Source organism: Cavia porcellus, unplaced genomic scaffold, assembly GCF_034190915.1.
Source record: "Cavia porcellus strain 051 isolate PalLab524CR breed Dunkin Hartley unplaced genomic scaffold, mCavPor4.1 scaffold_17, whole genome shotgun sequence".
NCBI classification, from domain to species: Eukaryota; Metazoa; Chordata; class Mammalia; order Rodentia; family Caviidae; genus Cavia; species Cavia porcellus.
Window position 1 is genome coordinate 52,741,955 of NW_026947500.1, and position 20,655 is coordinate 52,762,609.

Genomic DNA, 20,655 nt, shown 5'->3' on the forward strand with positions numbered 1-20,655 from the left:
CACGGAGTTGGCGCACACTGGAGAGTTACCAGCATTCATCATGCACAAAGGCCAAGGAGGGGAAGTTTGGAACTTCTGAACAACTCATGCTAATGCTCAGCCAAAAACAAAATTTTTATGAGTAAAATAATCTGTGAATAACTGGGCTAAGCTTTGCTACCTCATCATATTTGTGTACATTTTCATATACCACATATCTAAAACTCAGGAGGAAGCATGCAGTAAAGCTCCAAATCAATGATTTCATACAAATTTACATGAGTACTTACTCAACTTGTATTTAACCTCTATATTACAATATACTTAGTGCATTTATGACCAAATAGGTTACATAATTTCCCAGGCCATCAGTTATACAAGCTCACTACTTTCAAATGTTTACCAAGAATTACACAGGACAATATTTGCAAACTATATGTAACTCGGTGTCACATGTCTCCTGATGTAGAATGTTTCTTGCCAGTGTCTCCTAGGTTTTCCCTCACAAACCTACCAAGTGCTCACAACCAAATCTATTCTTATATATTTAAAGACTTATAATAAATGGGGACTTCACTCAGCCAGGAATTTCTGCCAGTTCTAAAATATTATCCCACACGTGTTCATTACCTGATTTATTTTTCTTTTTTTATTTTAAACAGAAAAATAAAAATATAATAAATCAGGGCTTCAAAATGAGTTACGAAGACAGTTGCAATAATTAATTCACTGACTGTTGTTGTCTTCATACTAGTTGTGCAGAGTATAAGATATAAGCATGATCTGCTGCCCAAACATTAGCACATTTCTTTTCAATGAAATAAAGAATCTCCCTGCACAGCTGTCTTATCTTGTATACGTGTACATGTTACTTTCTTCTTTCCTTTCTATACCTTTTCCTCCATTATGGTTTGTCTGGTCTGATCTGCATTTTCAAATCAAGAAACTTCCTTTTCACCTCACATAATTCTCAACACATATAAATCCAACAACTCTTATCCACATTTGTCAGCAGTATTTTGAATCATTCCAGTTTGTTAAGAAGGCAACAGAAAAAGAGTAGCCCCAGAGATTCTGTGTTTCTTGGTTCTCACCTCAAATCTGTCTTCTTCATCTCTACAGCTGTCTCTAGGACAAGAAGCAGCACACTCTCCCAGGAGATTAATATAAAAGGTCTAGGAATGCAAGTTTTGAAAGATGTTCTTTGGTCTGATTTTCCAGAACATGCTGAGCTAAACTTCCTAGAGGAACACAGCCACTGACCAGTGCCATCTGGGTGTAGACTCAAGCTCCTCCCTCAGAGCTATACATGGAGGTAGGTGGCTTTTCACCTGATGTTTCAGCAAAGAATTTTCATTCTAGGGCTCTGCTAAAGCAGCCAGAGTGCCCATGCCACAACCTGAATATTAGGTTGTCTTGAGATTTTATCCACCAGTTGTTTTAGTCCATGGTATGGATTGTACGTACATATAAACCTTCATGCAGTCACAAGTGGAGTCTTTCCAAGGTGGAGGGATCTAGAGTGTGTGCTTCAGGGATCCAGGATGTGATTCTGGGATAGTTTCACAGTGCTGTGCTAGCATGAAGCTGCCCACTGTGGGTGCGAGTGTCACTGCCCTAGGGCTGGGAAGCCTGCATATGCGGAAAGGAACAGAATAAGGGAGGCTGATTCTTGCTGCCTGCTTGCAGTTTGCTGCTTGCTGCTTTGCTGCCTCTGCCTGCCATGAACTGGTTACACTCTGCCATTCCTCTCTACCATGTCACTACCTTCAAACCAGCCAACTATAAACTGAAGCCTCTACAAATAGGGAGCCAAATAAACAGTGTCTCTTTTGGGTGTTGGGAAAATTGTCTCAGCAACAGGAGGAAAGTAAAGAAGACAGTAAGCTCAGAAAATCCTTGGGACACATGCACAATGTAGGCAGTTTCTGCCAGAGTATGGTCAGGCAAATGGTTTCTCTGCCAACTGCCATTTGAGTCTTTGTTCCCCTGCAAACATCTTAGAGCCTGGCCTTTACTGCCCGTACCCTGATAAGCACTCTCCTCTCCATCAGAATCTCCCACCAAGCTCAGCGTAGAGCATTTTGGGGCTTGTCTAGCTCATATTTCTCAACATTTCCAAGTGCCTCCTGCAAGTGAGTTCCATTGCTAACCCACAGAGTCAGACACTTTCACAGCAAAGGTCCCATTCTTCATACAAATTTAGTGTACTACTCAGCTTCTGGTGGTGAAACACAATACCTGACACTTGTGAATTCAAAGAAAGGAGACATCGCTTGGCTCAGGTTATGAGGTGACTTAGCCTAGAGGTGCCTGGCTCTGAGAGAGAAGCATCATGGAAGGAGGGTATGGCAGAGCACAGCTGCTTGTTTCATGGTAGCCAAGAGCCAGAGTAGAACAGGGCTCCTGAGGAAGGAGTGATAACTAGAGATAAAACAGGACTTACAGAATAATGAATTTTCTTGTTAGAAATGCCCTCTTAACAGCAGCTGTAATTCCTTGCTCTGTTACAGGATAACATTTGCTATTATGTGACTGTAAGCAAGGTCTATGACATGTCATCATCTGTTTTCCTTCATGAATACAGGTAAAGGTGACAACTGTATTCCTGGATTCACCATAACCTGGTTCTTGTGACATGCTGAAATTTGACTTCTTAGAAGGCTATCATTGTTTTCCTTCTTATAAACATGTTTCATTGGCCACAAGTTCTGGATTGAAGATCATCCCTAATCTTGGACTAAGTATATGAAACTGGAACCTTTCTTTTGTCTGATGTTCAGCCACTTGGAGCAAGAGTCCCCAATGATGCAGGTGTGCCCCTAATAAAATCCTCTTCTCTATCCATGGCTTTCTCTCATTTTTGGATCTGCAACAGAGATAGGCCCGAAGGATATTCCTCTGTGACGCCCCCAGGCAGACACAGAAGTGTGTCTTACAAACCCTCAAGTCGAGTCTAAAGCCCATCAATTGGACACTACACCACAATCACCATACATGCATGCAATTGCATGACTTTTTCTTATTGGGCAGCATTACTTCAAAGAAAAGGTCATGCTGCACCTGGAGAAGGAATTCAGTTTCATTCAAAGTGCTGAGAGGCCTTGATGGCTCCCAACAGGTGAAGCACAGAACCCAAATAGTGCTCTGTAAAACCACCCTAGAAATCACTTGTAGGTCAGCAGGAAAGACTGTAGCCAGTGAGGCTGGTAAACCACTTTCATTAAAGATGTCAGCATACTGGGAAGAGCTTCTACAGTCAAACTCACACGATCCTGGGAGTCTCAGATTTTAAATGCTGTGTACCCAACAGGGAAGGTAACAGTTTCTTTACTGTCATTGGCATCATATAAAGGATGCACTGTGTTTTCTTCACCTTGACCAATTTAGCAGCCGCAACACTTTGTATCACCTCATCCAGGATTCACTGTGCACCTAGAGGGGCAGAAGCCAGGATAACCAAATGAAGCAGGCTTTAGTAGCAGAGAATCTGGCTCCTATCATTGCCATTTACTAGAAGTGTGATCAGGTCACTTTCTGAGCATGCTTTCTTTTATGTAAAATAAACAATCCGAAAAAAACCTTTCAGTTACTGTGCAAAGGAACAGTGATATTGAAATTATGGCAACCAATCTTAGCTTTGTACATATCTGTTAAGGCACTGGTCAAATACTTTCATTTTATCTTCCTACAGACACTATGTTGTAGGGTTTAGGTTTTTATTATCCTCCTTTTAACAAATGAAGACACAGAAGAATAGTTAAGTCACTTGGTTACCAGTGTGTACAAAGGGGCTGAACCAGGAATCACCTTTCAGTGTTACTAGGGAGAGCAGGACCATAGCTCCAGCAGCTGGACTTCATGGCCCTAATGAGCCCTGTGGGGCAATGAGTTGCTGTTACTACTCCAGGAATGGGAGGCCAGAAAGAGAGCTCTATTCTCACACCCAGGGGTATATCATGAATCCTCAGCTAAGGAGAAAGCCCCTTTTCCAGAGTTCCTGGCATCTGAACCCTACCTGCAGCATTTAAATCCCACACCTCTCAGTGTGGGTGACCAAATAGAAGGACCAAGCATTAGGAGGCAGTGAACGTTTGAGGGGAAGGTGCTCAGGAGGAGAGGTGAACCTACCCTAGTAGCAAGCACACATCCCACTTTCCTTACTTTAGATTTGCAAATGTTGTTTCCAGTTGATGACATCTGGTTTTTCAAGGAATTCTTGACAGTTCTTGGGGTCTTTAAAAAAGATTTGGTAGGTGTTGGTGTAGTGATCAATGTCATCAGTCATCTCCTGTGTGTTTAAGCAACATGGTATTAATCAAACCAGTTATACCAAGACATTTCAATATTTGTTACCTAGCTTTTATGATTGTAGTATTTTCCAAAGTGAAGTATGACTGTTTCACATATTTTTATTTATACTAAAACATTTATGTCAAAAAAACCAATGTCAACTAATCTATTTGCTTCATGTTTTTAAAAATCTTGTTTGGCCAATTATTTATGTGTTGCATTGGAATTTAATGTGAAAAAATATGCACTGTTTTAAGTAGAATTCCTCCATGATTTTCTATTCTTCAGGAGAAAAACAAAAATAATATTATCCAGAGAAATCTTTAATTGCAAGACTAAATACTATTCTGTTTCAAGGAGTTTCACAACAAATTATGTTGAGCATGACAATATTAAAATTCACGCAGAAATCTTGGTTGTATTAGAATTTCTATTCCACATCAGAAACAGTTGTCATATCAGAAAAACAGAATGAAGAGAAATAAACAACCTGATATTACACCTCAAAAACCAAGACAAAGAAGAGCAAGTCAAGCCCAAGGCCAAAAGAGAGAGGAAATTATAAAAATCAGAGCAGAAATTAATGCAATAGAGACTAAGAAAACAATCCAAAGAATCAATGAATCAAAGATTTGGTTCTTTGAAAGAATAAATATAGTTGTTAAGCGCCAGGCAACATTATTTTAAAAAGGGAAGAAAAAGCTCAAATTCACACAATACGAAATGAAAAATGTGAAATCACTACAGACTCTGTAGAAATACAGAAGATCATCAACACCTATTTTGAAAATCTCTACTCTCATATGTTTCATAACACAGAAGAAATAGAGATTCCTAGAAACATGTAATAAAGCTAGGTCAAGAAGATGTAAAAGTGCTGAACAGCCCAATCTCTATTAATGAAATTGAAAATGTAATTAAGTCCTTACCTACAAAGAAGAGCCCAGGCCCAAATGGATTCACTGCAGAATTCTACAAGAAGTGCAAATAAGACTTTGTACTGCAACACTCCTCAAACTCTTCAGTCAAATTAAAAGGGAAATAATCCTTTCTAAGTCATTCCTGGAAGCAAATACAACTCTAGTTCCAAAACCTGAGAAAGACAAAACTAATAAAGAGAACTACAGACAAATCTCCCTAACGAACACAGGTGCAAAAATCCTAAATAAAATATTGTCAAATAGGATGCAGAAAATCACCAAGAAGATTATACACCATGACCAAATGAGATTCATCCCAGGCATGCAAGAATGGTTTAACATATGTATTGGTCAGGGTTTTATTAGAGAGAACAGATATAACCCGGAATATATAGAAACAACAAGATTGGCTTATGAATAGTCAGTCTCAGAGTCCGATGAGGAAGCGTGCAGAGGGTGTCTATGCATGGGAGGCCGAAGGGTTCAATCCAAGATCTCTGGAGTTCACCCTAGTATCTAGTGGAAGTCCACACCAGCAGGCTGATGGGTCCGCGACAGAAGGCCGAAGGCTCTGTGATGAAAAGCTGAAGTCTACGCTGGGAAGCTGAAGAGTCTGTACTGGAAGCCAGGAGGCGAGGTCCAAACTAAAGCGAAGACTGGAGCCTCTCCCAAGAATGGAATTGATTTGTCCTTCCTCCTCTCCTTTTATACCTCGAGGTGATAACTCACCCTAGGGAGGGTCTTCTTCTACATCCTTGGGTGTAGAATTGCTAAACCCATTTAGTTAGCTTCTAACTGTCTCAAGTTGACACAATCAATCAACCACTAGACATACATTAATCAATAAATATAACTCAACATAACAATAAAACGAAAAGTAAGAATCACATGACTATTTTCATAGATGCAGAAAAGCTTTTGATAAGGTCAAACATTCATTTATGATAAGAAACTTACAGAAAATTGGAATAGATGCTCTTTACCTCAATATAATAAAGGCCCCCAAGACAAACCAACAACCAGTAGCATACTAAATGGCCAAAATTTGAAGGCTTTACTTCAAAATCAGGCACAACACAAGGATGTGCCTTATCACCGCTCCTAGTTAATATAGTACTGGTAATACTGGCCACAGCAATTAAGCAAGAGAGACAAATAAATGTGGTAAAGATAGGAAAAGAAGAATATAAATTATCATTATTTGTAGATGACATGATAGTCTACATAGAAGACTCCCTAAACTCCATTGAAAGATCTTAGATATAATAAATAAATTCACCAATGTAGTTGGATACAAAATCAATACTCAAAAATCAGTAACATTTCTATACACTAACAAAGAGCACAGTAAGAGAAATAAGAGAAACCACACCCTTCACACTAGCAACCAAAAAATGAACTATTTAGGAATTACTCTGATGAAAGAAGTGAAAGACCTATACAGGAAAAATTATAATACACTGAAAAAGAAATTGAAGAGCATCTCACAAAGTGGAAAGACATCCTTGCTCATGGATAGGAAGAATAAATACTGTGAAAATGGCCATTCTCCCAAAACTCTTATACAGATTCAATGCAATCCCGATAAAAATACCACCAACATACATCACATATCTAGAGAAATCACTCCTAAAATTCATCTGGAGCAAGAAGAAACGTACAATAGCAAAGACAGTTCTAAGCAGCAAAGGCAAGGCAGGAGGCATCACAATCCCTGACTTGAAGTTATACTACAAAGCAACTGTAGTAAAATCAACATGGTACTGGAATCAAACCAGACTTGAAGATCAGTGGAATAGATTAGAAGATACAACTACAACTGCATACAGTACAACCACTTTATCATAGATGAAAGACTTAAAAACCTTGAGTGGAAGAAAGATAGTCTCTTCAATAAATGGTGCTAGAAAAACTGGCTCCCTCAATGCCTAAAACTAAAACTAGACCCATGCATATTACTGTGTACTAAACTTAGTCTAAATGGATCAAAGATCTAAATATTAAAACAGAAACACTAAATCTGTAGGAAGACAAAGTAGGTTGAAATATTGAAGACATAGGAACAAGTAGAGAATTCATGAACAAGAACCAACCTGAATGAAAAATACTTCCCAGAAAAATTAACTGGAATCATGTCCTTTTAAAGAGTTTTGCATGTTGAAAGAAATCTCCTGCATAGTAAAAAGAGAACCCACAAATTGAGGAAAAATGGTCTGGGGACCACTAGTGAATTTTCCCTCAGACAAAGGAATTCTGTCCAGAACATGTAGATAATTAAATATCAGATCCCCAAAATTCAAAGTTCCATTGCAAAAATTGGCATCTGAGATAAATATACAGTTCACAGATGAAGAAATAAAAATGGCAAATGAATACATTGAAAAATGTTCAGCATCATTGGTCATTAGAGAAATGCAAATTAAAACCACACTGAGATTCCATCTCACTCCAGAAAGAATGGCCAGGACCAAGAAAACTACCAACAACAAATGCTGAAGAGGCTGTGGCAAAAAGCAAGTCCTCTGCCCTGTTGGTGGGAGTGGAGACTATTGCAACCGTTGTGGAAGTCAATCTGGAGATGTCTCAAAAAGCTGGGAAGTCCCATTTGTTCCAGCTATTCCACTTCTGAGCATATTCTGAGAAGAACTGAAAGCATCATACCACAGTGATATATGTGCACCCATGTTTGTAGCAGCACAATTTGTAATAGCCACATCTTGGAAACAACCTAAGTGTCCATCAACTGAGGAATGGATAAAAAGGTTGTGGTATTTTTATACAATGGAGTACAACTCAGCTATAAAGAACAATCACATTGAGATATTTATAAATAAATGGGGGCAGTTGAGACCATACTCACAAGTGAAGTAAATCAAACCCACATGTATAAATGCCAAATAGTTTCCCTAGTATAAGATATGGTAAGAATACGTAAAAGTGGGGACTCCCGCACCTCGCCATTGGTGTGCTGGGCGGATCTGGGGCGCCTGCATCAGCTGCACCATGTGTCTGGATGACTGTAGATATCTCAGCAAGCAGGGGAGGATCGCAGGTTCCAGAGGCACTGTGGACTGTGGTGAGTGCTCAGCGCACTCTGCCCAAAGTCCACATCGATCGGGACCCTCCAGGCTTCCGGGTGCAGTGAAGTGGAGAAGTGGGTTTGAGGCCTCTACATCCACCTCCCCATCCCATCTGCACTTGGAGAACAGTGGAGCTACCAACTGGTGGGCGGGCCCATGCTATCCCCGGAGCCCAGCCTGTTTGGGACTCCTGCACTTCGCCATCGGTGTGCAGAGGAAGGGCTGGGTGGATCTGGGGCGCCTACATCAGCCTCCCCGTGTCTCTGGAGGACTGTGGATGTCTCAGCAGGCAGTGCAGCATCGCAGGTTCCAGAGACTCTGCAGCCTGTGGTGGATGCTCAGCACACTCTGCCCAAAGCACAGACTGTTCCAGTCTCTCCAGACTTCTGGGTGCAGTGAAGTGGAGAGGTGGGTTTGAGGCCTCTGCATCCACCTCCACATCGTGGCTGCACTTGGAGAGCTGTGGAGCTTCCAATGGGCAGCTGGGCACACAGTGTCCCTGAGGCCAAGCTTATCTGGAACTGCAGAGTTCTGAACAGGGAGAGGAGGGCCATTGGTTCTGCAGGCCCAGTGGCTTGGAGTAATGGGGTGCCAGAGTCTCAGTAGCTGCAAACATAGAAGTGGATTTCCAACAGATCCTGAGGAAGCTTTCAAATAATACTTGAAACACAGAAATATAGGAAAATGACAAAACAAAAGACCAAATCACAACCTCAAACCTCCAGCCCATCTCAAGAAACCCTAGGAGCAATTTATATAGAAGAAAATATATGCCACTCACCTCAAATATCAGACACAATAGCTACTGAAATTAACAAGCAACTCCAGGAAGCTTTAAAGAAATTCAAACTCAAAATAATCTCCCAGGTAAAAGAAGAAATGATAAAAGAAATGAAAGAGATTCTGAATATATCTAAAGAAAACACAGATAAAAAATTGGAGGAACTAAACAAAAAGATAGAATCCTTGGATGAGCAATATAAGAAACAAACAGAATACATAATGCAGATGCACAGAGATACACAGGAAATAAAAAACTCCACTGAAAGTTGTAAAAACCGCCTTAATGAAAGTGAAGATAGAATTTCAGAACTTGAAGACAGAATTGGAGCTAGTGAACAGGAAAGGAAAGATCTTTTAAAAATAACAAGGAATCAGGAAACAACCATTCAACAACTGCAAGATGATCCAAAGAAAAATAACATAAGAATGATAAGGATTAATGAAAAACAAGAAGACAACATAACGGATGTCAAGAGGATATTTAGAGAAATAATAGCTGAAAATTTCCCAAGCATGAGATCAGAAACCAACATCAGGTTCAGTGAAGCATATAGAAGTCCAAATAGTCAAAACTAAAATAAAACTACACCCAGACATATAATAATCAGCATCCCAGAAATCCAACACAAGAATAGATTATTAAAAGCTATCAGAGAGAAAATACAGGTCACATATAAAGGAAAACCTATTAGAATCACAGCAGACTTTCAGCACAAACAATAAAGTCAAGAAGAGCATGGAGTGAAGTATTCCAGATCCTACAGCAAAATGATTTCCAACCTTGACTGATGTATCCTGAAAAACTATCATTCAAAATTGATGATGAAATACGATACTTCCATGACAAAGAACAGCTGAAGAACTTCATGAACACCAAACCAACCCTGCAAAAAATATTGAAAGACAGTTTAGATACACAAAGGAAAAAAACCACTAAGCAAAGCAGATAATTGAACAGAACAGAAAGATAAAGATGAAACAGCAGAGAGATAACATGTCAACAATAAACCACCATTTAACAGTAATAACCATTAATATAAATGGTCTCAATGCACCAATCAAAATAAACAGACTAGCAGAATGGATCAAGAAACAAAATCCAACAATATGCTGTTTACAGGAAACCCATCTAACCCAGAAGGATACTCACAGACTGAAAGTCAAAGGATGGAAAACAATATTTCATGCAGCAGTAATAAGGAGTAGCAATTCTGTTTGCAGACAGCATGAACTTTAAACCAACAATGACCATAAAGAACAAAGAATGTCACTACATAATCATAAGGGGAAAACTCCAACAGGAAGAGAAAACTATCTTAAATATATATGCACCAAACTCCAAAAAGCCCAGTTATATAAAACAATTATTAACAGAAATGAAAACTCAAATTATCAGTAACACAATTGTAACAGGAGACCTGAATACGCCATTAACACCAAGGGACAGATCAACCAGACAGAAAATGAGCAAAGAAATAACAGAACAGATTCACACCTGAGAACAAATGGACTTGATAGACATATACAGAATGTTCTACCCAACAACATCAGAATACACATTCTTCTCAGCAGTACATGGAACATTCTCTAAAATAGACCATATATTACCTCACAGAACATATTTAAACAAATGCAAAAGAGTTGAAATCATCCCTTGCATGTTATCAGATCATAGCGCTCTGAAATTAGAAATTATTGATAAAAGTTACTGCAAAAATCCCGCAAACACATGGAAACTGAATGACACACTCTTGAGCAATCAGTGGGTCACAGAAGAAAGTAATACCTAAAAGAAAATGAAAATGCAGATACAACTTACAGGAATTTGTGGGATGCAATGAAAGCTGTCCTCAGAGGAAAATTTATTGCACTGAGTTCCCACATCAGGAAAACAGAACGAATACAAATAAATAACTTGATGCCACACCTCAAACAGCTAGAAAAAGAAGAGCAAGTCAAGCCCAAAGCCAAAAGAAGAGAGGAAATTATAAAAATCAGAGCAGAAATCAATACAATAGAGACTAAGAAAACAATCCAAAGAATCAACGGATCAAAGAGTTGGTTCCTTGAAAGAATAAATAAAATCGATAAGCCCCTAGCCAACCTAACTAAAAAAAGGGAAGAAAAAGATCAAATTCATGCAATAATAAATGAAAAAGGTGAAATCACTACAGACTCTACAGAAATACAGATCAACAACACCTATTTCAGAAACCTCTACTCTCAAAAGTTTGATAACAGAGAAGAAATAGACAGATTCCTAGAAACATATGAAGTACCAAAGCTATATCAAGAGGATGGAAAACTGTTGAATAACCCAATCTCTGTTAATGAAATTGAAAATGTAATTAAGTCGTTACCTACAAACAAGAGCCCAGGTCCAGAGGGATTCACTGCAGAATTCTACAAGAAATACAAAGAAGACCTAATGCCAACACTCTTCAAACTATTCAATGAAATGGAAAGGGAAGCAATCCTTCCTAAATCATTCCTGGAAGCAAATATTACTCTAGTACCAAAATCTGAGAAAGACCCAACTAAAAAAGAGAACTATAGACCGGTCTCCCTAATGAACACAGATGCAAAAATCCTCAATAAAATATTGGCAAATAGGATGCAGAAATCTTCAAGAAGATTATACACCATGACCAAGTGGGATTTATCCCAGGAATGCAAGGATGGTACAACATATGTAAATCAATAAATGTAATCCACCATATCAATAAAGCCAAAAATAAGAATCACATGATCATTTCTATAGATTTAGAAAAAGCCTTCGATAAGGTCCAACATTTATTCATGATAAGAACTTTACAGAAAATTGGAATAGATGGTCTTTACCTCAATATAATAAAGGCCATTTATGACAAACCAACAGCCAGCATCATACTAAATGGCCAAAAACTGAAAGCCTTTACTTTAAAATCAGGCACAAGACAAGGATATCCTTTACCACTTCTCATATTTAATATAGTACTGGAAGTACTAGCCAGAGCAATTAAGCAAAAGAGAGAAGTAAAAGCAATAAAGATAGGAAAAGAGGAAGTTAAATTATCATTGTTTGTAGATGACATGAACTCTACATAGAAGACCCCCTAAACTCTATTTAAAGACTCTTAGATACAATAACTGAATTCAGTAATGTGGCTGGATACAAAATCAATACTCAGAAATCAATAGCATTCCTATACGCGAACAACAAAATCACAGAGAGGGAAATAAGATTAACTACACTCTTCCCATTAGCAAGCAAAAAAATGAAATATTTAGAAATTACTCTTACGAAAGAAGTGAAAGACTTATACAGTGAAAATTATAATACATTGAAAAAAGAAATTGAAGATGATCTCAGACAATGGAAAGACATCCCTTGCTCATGGATAGGAAGAACAAACATTGTGAAAATGGCCATTCTCCCAAAACTGTTATACAGATTCAATGCAATTCCAATAAAAAATACCATCAACATACCTTATAGATCGAGAGAAATCACTCCGAAATTTCATCTGGAACCAGAAGAGACCTAGAATAGCAAAGGCAATTCTAAGCAGCAAAGACAAAGCAGGACGCATCACAATCCCTGACTTGAAGTTATACTACAAAGCAACAGTAGTAAAATCAACATAGTATTGGAATCAAAACAGAGCCAAAGATCAGTGGAATAGATTAGAAGATACAACCACAGCTACAAACACACTCAAACACCTTATCTTTGATAAAGGAGCCAAGCAGGTTCACTGGAAGAACGACAGTCTCCTTAATAAATGGTGCTGGAACAACTGGCTCTCCATTTGCCAAAAACTAAAGCTAGACCCATGTCTATCACCATGTACTAAATTAAAATCTAAATGGGTCAAAGATCTGAATATTAAAACAGAAACACTAAATCTATTGGAAGACAAATTGGGTAGAAACCTTGAAGACATAGGAGTAGGTAGAGAATTCATGAACAGGACTCATTCCGCACGGGAAATACTTCCCAGAATCAATAACTGGGAACACTTCTTATTAAAAAGTTTCTGCAAGTCAAAAGAAATCTCCAGCATAGTGAAAAGTAAACCCACAAACTGGGAAAAGATTTTAGTGAACTCTCTCTCAGACAAGGGACTCTTGTCTAAAACATATAAAGAATTAAAAAAAAAAACTCAGACCCACAAAATTCAAAGATCCAATACTAAAAAATGGACATCTGAGATGAATTCTCAGATAAAGAAATGCAAATGGCAAGTAAATACATGAAAAGATGTTCATCATCATTGGTCATTAGAGAAATGCAAATTAAAACCACACTGAGATACCATCTTACTCCTGAAAGAATGGCCAGGATCAAGAAAACCAACAACAACAGATGTTGGAGAGGCTGTGGGGAAAAAGGAACTCTCCTACACTGTTGGTGGGAGTGTAGACTGGTGCAGCCTTTGTGGAGGGCAATCTGGAGATTTCTCAAAAAGCTGGGATTTGAAGTCCCATTTATTCCAGCTATTCCACTTCTAGGCATATTCCCAGAAGAACTAAAAGCATCATACCACAGTGATATATGTGCACCTATAGCAGCACAATTTGTAATTGCCAGATCTTGGAAAGAACCCAAGTGTCCATCAACTGAGGAATGGATGAAAAAGTTGTGGTATTTCTATACAATGGAGTATTATTCAGCTATAAAGAAGCATCACATTGAGATATTTATCAATAAATGGGCGCAGCTTGAGACCATACTCATAAGTGAAATAAATCAATCTCACATGTGTGAATACTGAATAGTTTCCCTAATATAAGTAATGATTCAAATATAAAAACAAATGTTGCAATCATGATTCCCCATTATGTGGCCTTGAAGCCTTATAAAGTTTTCACTTATTAATTGGATAGGCTTTATTCTGGGCTTCTTGATATGGAAATATTTGAAGCTATAGTATATGAAGTTTTATTCAAATATTTCAAGGAAAAAGACACTATGGTAACTACTATTAAGTCGGGTTATTTGGTGGTGAAGAACTAGGTTGCTGAAAGAGTCATGCTTTGACCTGTATTGTTATATTATTATGTCCTGTTTTATCTCAATCTCTTCCTTATTCATTAAAAAAGTGTTTAGTTATTTTTAATATATTTTTTAATTAAGGGGAAAATTTTTTTAAAAATTAGCAGGATATATAATAGTAACTTTTTTTTGATTTCCAATTAACTTGTTTTGAAGTCCTGTAATACTCCCACTATCTTGTTTTGACTGATTTGACTCTGTTCCATGCTGTATGAAAGTATCAAGTTTGAGGGTATAGGCAACTAGTTTGAAGGCAATAAGATTCTCTAAGATGCCCATTCTGGTTTGACTATTGTCTCCTTTGGAAGTCCTGTAATGTTTACAATGCTTAAGTTTTATTTTTCTTGTTTGATACTGTTTTATTCAACTTTATAATATCTAATGAGATAGATAATTCTTATTAAGGAAACAAGAGACATGGTTGATAACCATTGTTGATAACCTTGTACTCTCTTTTACATCATGTGCTATGTCTATCTTTGGTTTTGACTGACAGCTTGTTTTGCCATGTTTGAGTTTATTCTCTCTCCCCCCCAAAAGTAATAAGAACTAAGGTGTAACAAAACCCCAAATGCATAAATTTTGTTATAAAAAAGAGCTCTAAAGGATACAACAGCAAGTGTGTTTAGGGGTGTTAAATAGCTGACCATATTAATGTTTTTGGTTGGATCATTGAACACAACTGTTTGCAGTCTCACTGTTTGAATGTATACTTTGTATGCTTTGATACTGTGATTTGAGCAACTATCTCTAAGATGATAATATGTAATCTAGTAAGTCCTGATTTCTTACTGTTTTTTTTTGTAGTTCTGTATTACTTGTATCCTTACACCACTTTGTTTTGTTTCATTTTTTTCTCGTTTTACTTTTAAGTAAAATTTAAAAAAAGAATACATAAAAGTATGTGATAATCATGATTCCCCATTATATTGCTCTAAACCTTGAATGTTTTCATTCATTAATTGGAATGATTTTATTCTGGCTGTTTGATTTTATTATCTGTGATGGTATTAGCAGCTGTTTTGAAGAAAACAAGACATCATAATAGCTAGTGCTGATTTAATATCATCTTGTTTTGAAGTCCGATCAAGCTTTTGTTCTTCTGTCTCCATGGGTCTTAACATGTACATTATTCGATTTTATTACATGTGATAGTACAAACAAAACTTTTAAAGACAAATAGATAATATAGAAACCATTGCTCATTTTCTTCTAGTTGGCTCTAAATACCCTGTAATACTGTCATTCTCTTGAATGGTTTTACATTGTCTTGATATGTTTGATTCTGCAGTGCATGAAGTTATACTCAAATATTCCAAGGAAACAGACACAATGGTAACTACTCTTATGTCAGTATATCTTGTGTTGATACACTATGTTGCTTAAATTGTTATGTTCTGACCTGAACTGTTGTGTTGTTATTTCCTCTTTTATCTCAACCTCGTTTTTATTATTTATTTATTTGTATTTTTATTTCTTTAGTTAAGGGAAAAATAAATTTAAAAATAGCAGGATACATTATAGCAACCACTTTGACATCTTATTAAATTGATTTGAAGCCCTGTATTGCTCTTACAATCTTGTTTTGAATGATTTTACTCTATTCTGTTTTGATTGATAGTATCAAGTTTGGGGGTATAGGCAACTACTTTGAAGACAATAAGATTCACTATGATGCCCATTCAGGTTTGATTATTATCTTCTTTTGAAGTCCAGTAATGTCTCCAATGTTTCAGTTTTATGGGATTTGTTCTGTACTGTTTTGTTCAATTTCATTATAACTGATGATATAGGCAATTCTTAGATAGCAAGGGGCATTATGATAACTTTGTTGATCACCTTGTATTCTGTTTTTACTTCATGTACTATGTCCATCCTTTTGATTCGAATGACTCTGTTTTGTTATGTCACATTTGGTTTTATTCTTTTCAAAAACAGTAATAAGAAATGTGGGAGTAATAAAACCCAAAATATGTAATTGTTACTGTAAAAAGGAGAAGAAAAGAAAGTGCCCTAAAGGATATAACTGCATGTATATTTAAGTGTACCAGATAGAGAACTATACTATTGAGTTTTTTTGATCATTGAACAGAACTGTTTGTAATGTCACTGTTTGTCCTCTTTGTATGCTTTAATTTTGTAACTTGAACAACTATTTCTAAGATGACAATATGTAATCTATTAAGTAGTGATTTTTTACATTTGAAATTCTATATTACTTGTACACTTTTACTGTTTTTTTCTCTTAAAATAAATTTTTTAAAAATGCAATATGATTTTTATTTTTTGATTTTTGACAATTAATGTAAATTTCTGTATTTGTTCATCTGTGTTGTTTTATAGCTTTTAATAAATAATGATATGTATACAGTGTATGACACGATGTCATGAGGGATGTACAGGTAATAAAATAGTTACTGAGTAGGTTGCTACAAAACAATGACTGGTACTATGCAGAAAATTAAAAGATCCATCACTTTGCATTATTACCGTACTTGCTTTTGTATGAAGAATAGCTGGAACTCAAAATTTAGTATCAAATTCAGGAAAATGTTGCTACCTATATTCTTCATATTATACACTAGTTATTTAGACTGCTTCATACTTCATAGGTGCTACTTTAATTCCTTTAACCTGCTTCTTCCCATCCTCCCCCTAGATAGCCACTCTTTTGTCCTCTACTTTTGTCTTCTATCTATATATTTCAATATTTTATAACTGATGTAAGTGATATGGTCCAAAGTTAACTTTCAACTTTCTGGGTTTCACTTATTTCTCTTAGCATAATTATATACCTTACAACCTGCGTGCAACAATGGCCTATAGGTTTCAACAAAGTTAATTTTCGATTACAGGGCTACTTGAATACTTCAAATATTTCAACTCTTGAGTTCTTTGATGTTATATTAGTTTGATTTTTATTTTTTATTAGTGTATTTTTCAAATACATGATGATCACATTCTATGACCATCCCACAGAAGCTAAGTAGAATTTGGCTTGGTTATTATTTAGTACTTGGATTGGGTACATGCATACACTAACCATCTACTAAAAGCAACAATTATACTTTTATCCACAACATAAAAAATTTCAACAACAATGATATGCAGATAACTATCAAAGGGTTGACAAAGGTTAATGACTATAATGGTAAGATAGATGGGTGGTAAATGGAGAATGCAAGATGAGAGTTTGAAAACTTAAAGAATAAAGATGAGAAGGAGAAGAAAAAGGTGAGGAAAATGATCCTACTAAGACTTTAAAAGATAAGAGAATTAGCTCAAGGTGTTGGAAAAGAACAAATAACCAAAAGAAGATAAAAGAAAAAAAGAGTGAACCTGAGGAAATAAAGACCAGAATGTTAAAAGGAAAATGTTAGAAAGAAAAAGAAACAAAGCAAAAAAGAAAAAGAAAAATTCCACACCGCCCCTCCAAAAAAAACAGTAAATAAGGGACAGCAAAAATAATGAGTCCAAAAATGGGAAAAGGGTGTTTTGTGTGAATGGTTTCACTTTGTGACCCACAATTTTGGAATCCAGCAGGTCACAGTTTTCTTCACCTACCTTTATGCTCTGTGGGTTTGTAAGGTGCCCCTCCTCCAGATGCCTCTCTGTCCATTGACCCCAGGTTGTATCAACAGTCCAAGCTAAGGCATACACTTTCTTATCTCGGAAGATGGAAGGCAACCAGACCTCTGACCTGTGTTGGATAGTATCCAGCAGGGAGAGGTTAAAGAAACCGACTAGAGGTAAAAGCAGTGCTTTCAGAGCCAGGCATGTCTGAACATAAGGTAATCTGGCTTTTCAGCATGAACAGGAGGGCCCTTGTCCTGTTCAGCCTGAGTTTAAACGTTTTAGGGATCGATGTCTAAACCATTCTCTATGGACAGCTATCTTCTGTGGCTGTTGCACTCAGTCACTGTAGGAGGCGGTGGCCCCGGGGACCCTGAAGTGAAGGTATTTTGTCTTTTTTCTGAATCTCGCTCTTCATTTCTCAAACCCTTCCCTAAATGGGACTTGATCAAACATTCACTGACAGCAGAAGCCTCTCCAGCAGTGGCCTGCTATGCTGCTTTCAAAGTTCCCAAGCACTGTGGGCTCCTCTATCCTCTGGCTGGTGCCACTGCCCTATGTGTGGCATTTCTCCGTACAGGTGTAGGTCCTTGTACCTTACTTTGTGTCTGTGAAAAAGAGATATTTCTGAAACCAAGGCAAGCTTCCAGGTTGCTACATTCTCTTCTCTACATTTTGAGTCATTTTTCCAACTTCTCTGTACCTTCTTCTTTTCCCCTAGATCCTTCTTAATTCTCAGTAATCCAGTTGTTTATTTCTCTTGATTGAATTGTTGTTTTCTGGGCTCATGATACTGAGTCTCAGAGATGCTGTGTTTCACTGCTCATTGCTACACTGCCCTTTTGATTCCTCACCTATGTGGATTTTTACCATATGTTTTCCAACGTGCTTAAAATATATTTTGTATTTAGAGTCTGCTAGTCACTTTAATAAAAGTATGCAACTGAAAATATATTCCAAGTACTGATACCTCCTTTGGCTTGAATATCTATCTAAAGCATCTTAAACATCTTTCTATATTTGAGGCCTTATTCTTCCCTGCTTGTAATATGTCCCCTGCTCTTGTCAATATGTCAAAACCCACTTAACTGCAAATTTAATTCAACTTAAATATCACCCTGGAAAGCACTTTAATCCTCTTTCTTGCTTGCTGTGATTTCTATTTTTAATCATCCCTTGACCAATCGCATTTCTGTATCTTTCAGTCTTTAAATAATAAAAAGTCCTGTAAAGAGAACTTTGACTGACAGTGCAGGCCACAGCAGCTTGACTGACCCAGAAGGGAGGTGGCATAATGAAATGTAGTACACACCACAGCAACTTGACTGATTCCTACTCTGTTGCGCTCCAGCTAATGCCTCTGTCACCTCTGGGCCACAAGCAAGACCTGTTGCTGTGGGCCTGGGAGTGAATTGGTACCCACTGGCTGCCCCTATCCCCTGCCCCTGCAACTGCTGATGACCTGGAGGTGAGGTGACACAAAGTGTGCCGCCATTGCCACTGCTGCTCTGCTCCAGCCACTGGCACCTGGAAGGGAGATGTCACAAAGTAATATGGTACAGGCCACAGCACTTGAATGATAAGGAGGGGAGTGGCCAGCAGATGTTGTCCCTGTCTGAAACTCACTAGCACTAGGCAGAGCGAAGGGTCAGCTAGCCAGCCCATTTCAGAAGAATTGTAACAAACAAAGAAAGAAACTGAGGCCTCCTGGAAGAAGCAAAAAAGATGGGAAGAGGAAGCAACAACAAAAAGTCCCAGGTTCCAACCATGAGAACATGGCTCCAGGACAGGTAAATACAAAGGAGAATGGGAACAGCAAACATGCAATATCAGACACAGCACCAGTGGACATAAAGAGATATATATTCGGGACCTCATAGACGAGTTCAAAAGTGAAATATTTAGTCAAATAAAGCAAGATATAAGAAGATTAATAAAAGAGATACTAAGCACCCCTCAAGCAGACACACATGGAAGAAGGGAGGAACTCAAAGGAGACAACCATTTGATTCAGAATATAAAAAAATACAGAGTACATGAGGCAGATCCAAAGAGATCACGAAGAAATTAAGAACTCTATGGAAAGACGGCAAATCAACTTGAAAGAAATTAAGGATAGATTATCCAAACTGGAGGACAGTTTTGCAATGTGGGAGTATGAAAGGGAAAACTTAAAAAAAAAAAAAACAAGGAAACAAGTGGTAACAGTATAAAGGCTAGAGGATGACAAAATGATCTATAACTTGAGAATAAAGTATATGAAGGAAGAAGCTGGGGTACAAACAAAGTAACTACACAGGTTATTCACAGAAATAATTAAGAAAAACTTCACAAACATAGGAAAGGGAAATGATATGCTGATATACGAGGCATACAGAAGTCCAGCCACCTATAGCCAAAACAGAATTATACCCAGGCATATAATAATCGTGATCCCAGAAATTCAATATAAGAACAGCATATTAAAAGCTGTCAGAGACAGGAAACAGATAATCTATAAAGGAAGGCCCATCAGAATAATGGCAGACTTCTCGACACAAACCATCAAGTCAAGAAGAGACTGGAGTGAAATATTCCAAGCCCTGAAAGAAAATAACCTCCTTCCCACATTGATATACCCTCACAAACTGTCTCTAGAAATTAATGGACAAATAAGATGCTACCAAGATGAAGAGGAACTTGAGAAATTTGCAACAACCAATCCAACACTACAGAGAATACTTCAGGGCATTCTAGAGAAAGAGAAAAGTACTAGGATTCCAAGAAGAGTGGCAGAGAAGCTTCAATGAATGGAGCAGAAAACAGAATGAAGAAAACGAGCAGACAACTGCTGGCAAAAAAAGAGCATAACAGAAATGAGGCAGAGAAGATTTTATTCAAAACTGAAATTATTGATAGTATCAAGTCTGAGAGTATAGGCAACTACACTGAAGATGACAAGACTCTGATACACATTCTGGTTTGATAACTGCCAGTTTTTGAAGTTTTA

General features: G+C 37.4%; 1 pseudogene; it reads right to left on the reverse strand.

Annotated features, from left to right (window-relative positions):
• The window catches only part of LOC134471116 (glycine N-phenylacetyltransferase-like), a 116,572-nt pseudogene that overhangs the window by 85,020 nt on the left and 10,897 nt on the right, over window positions 1–20,655 (reverse strand).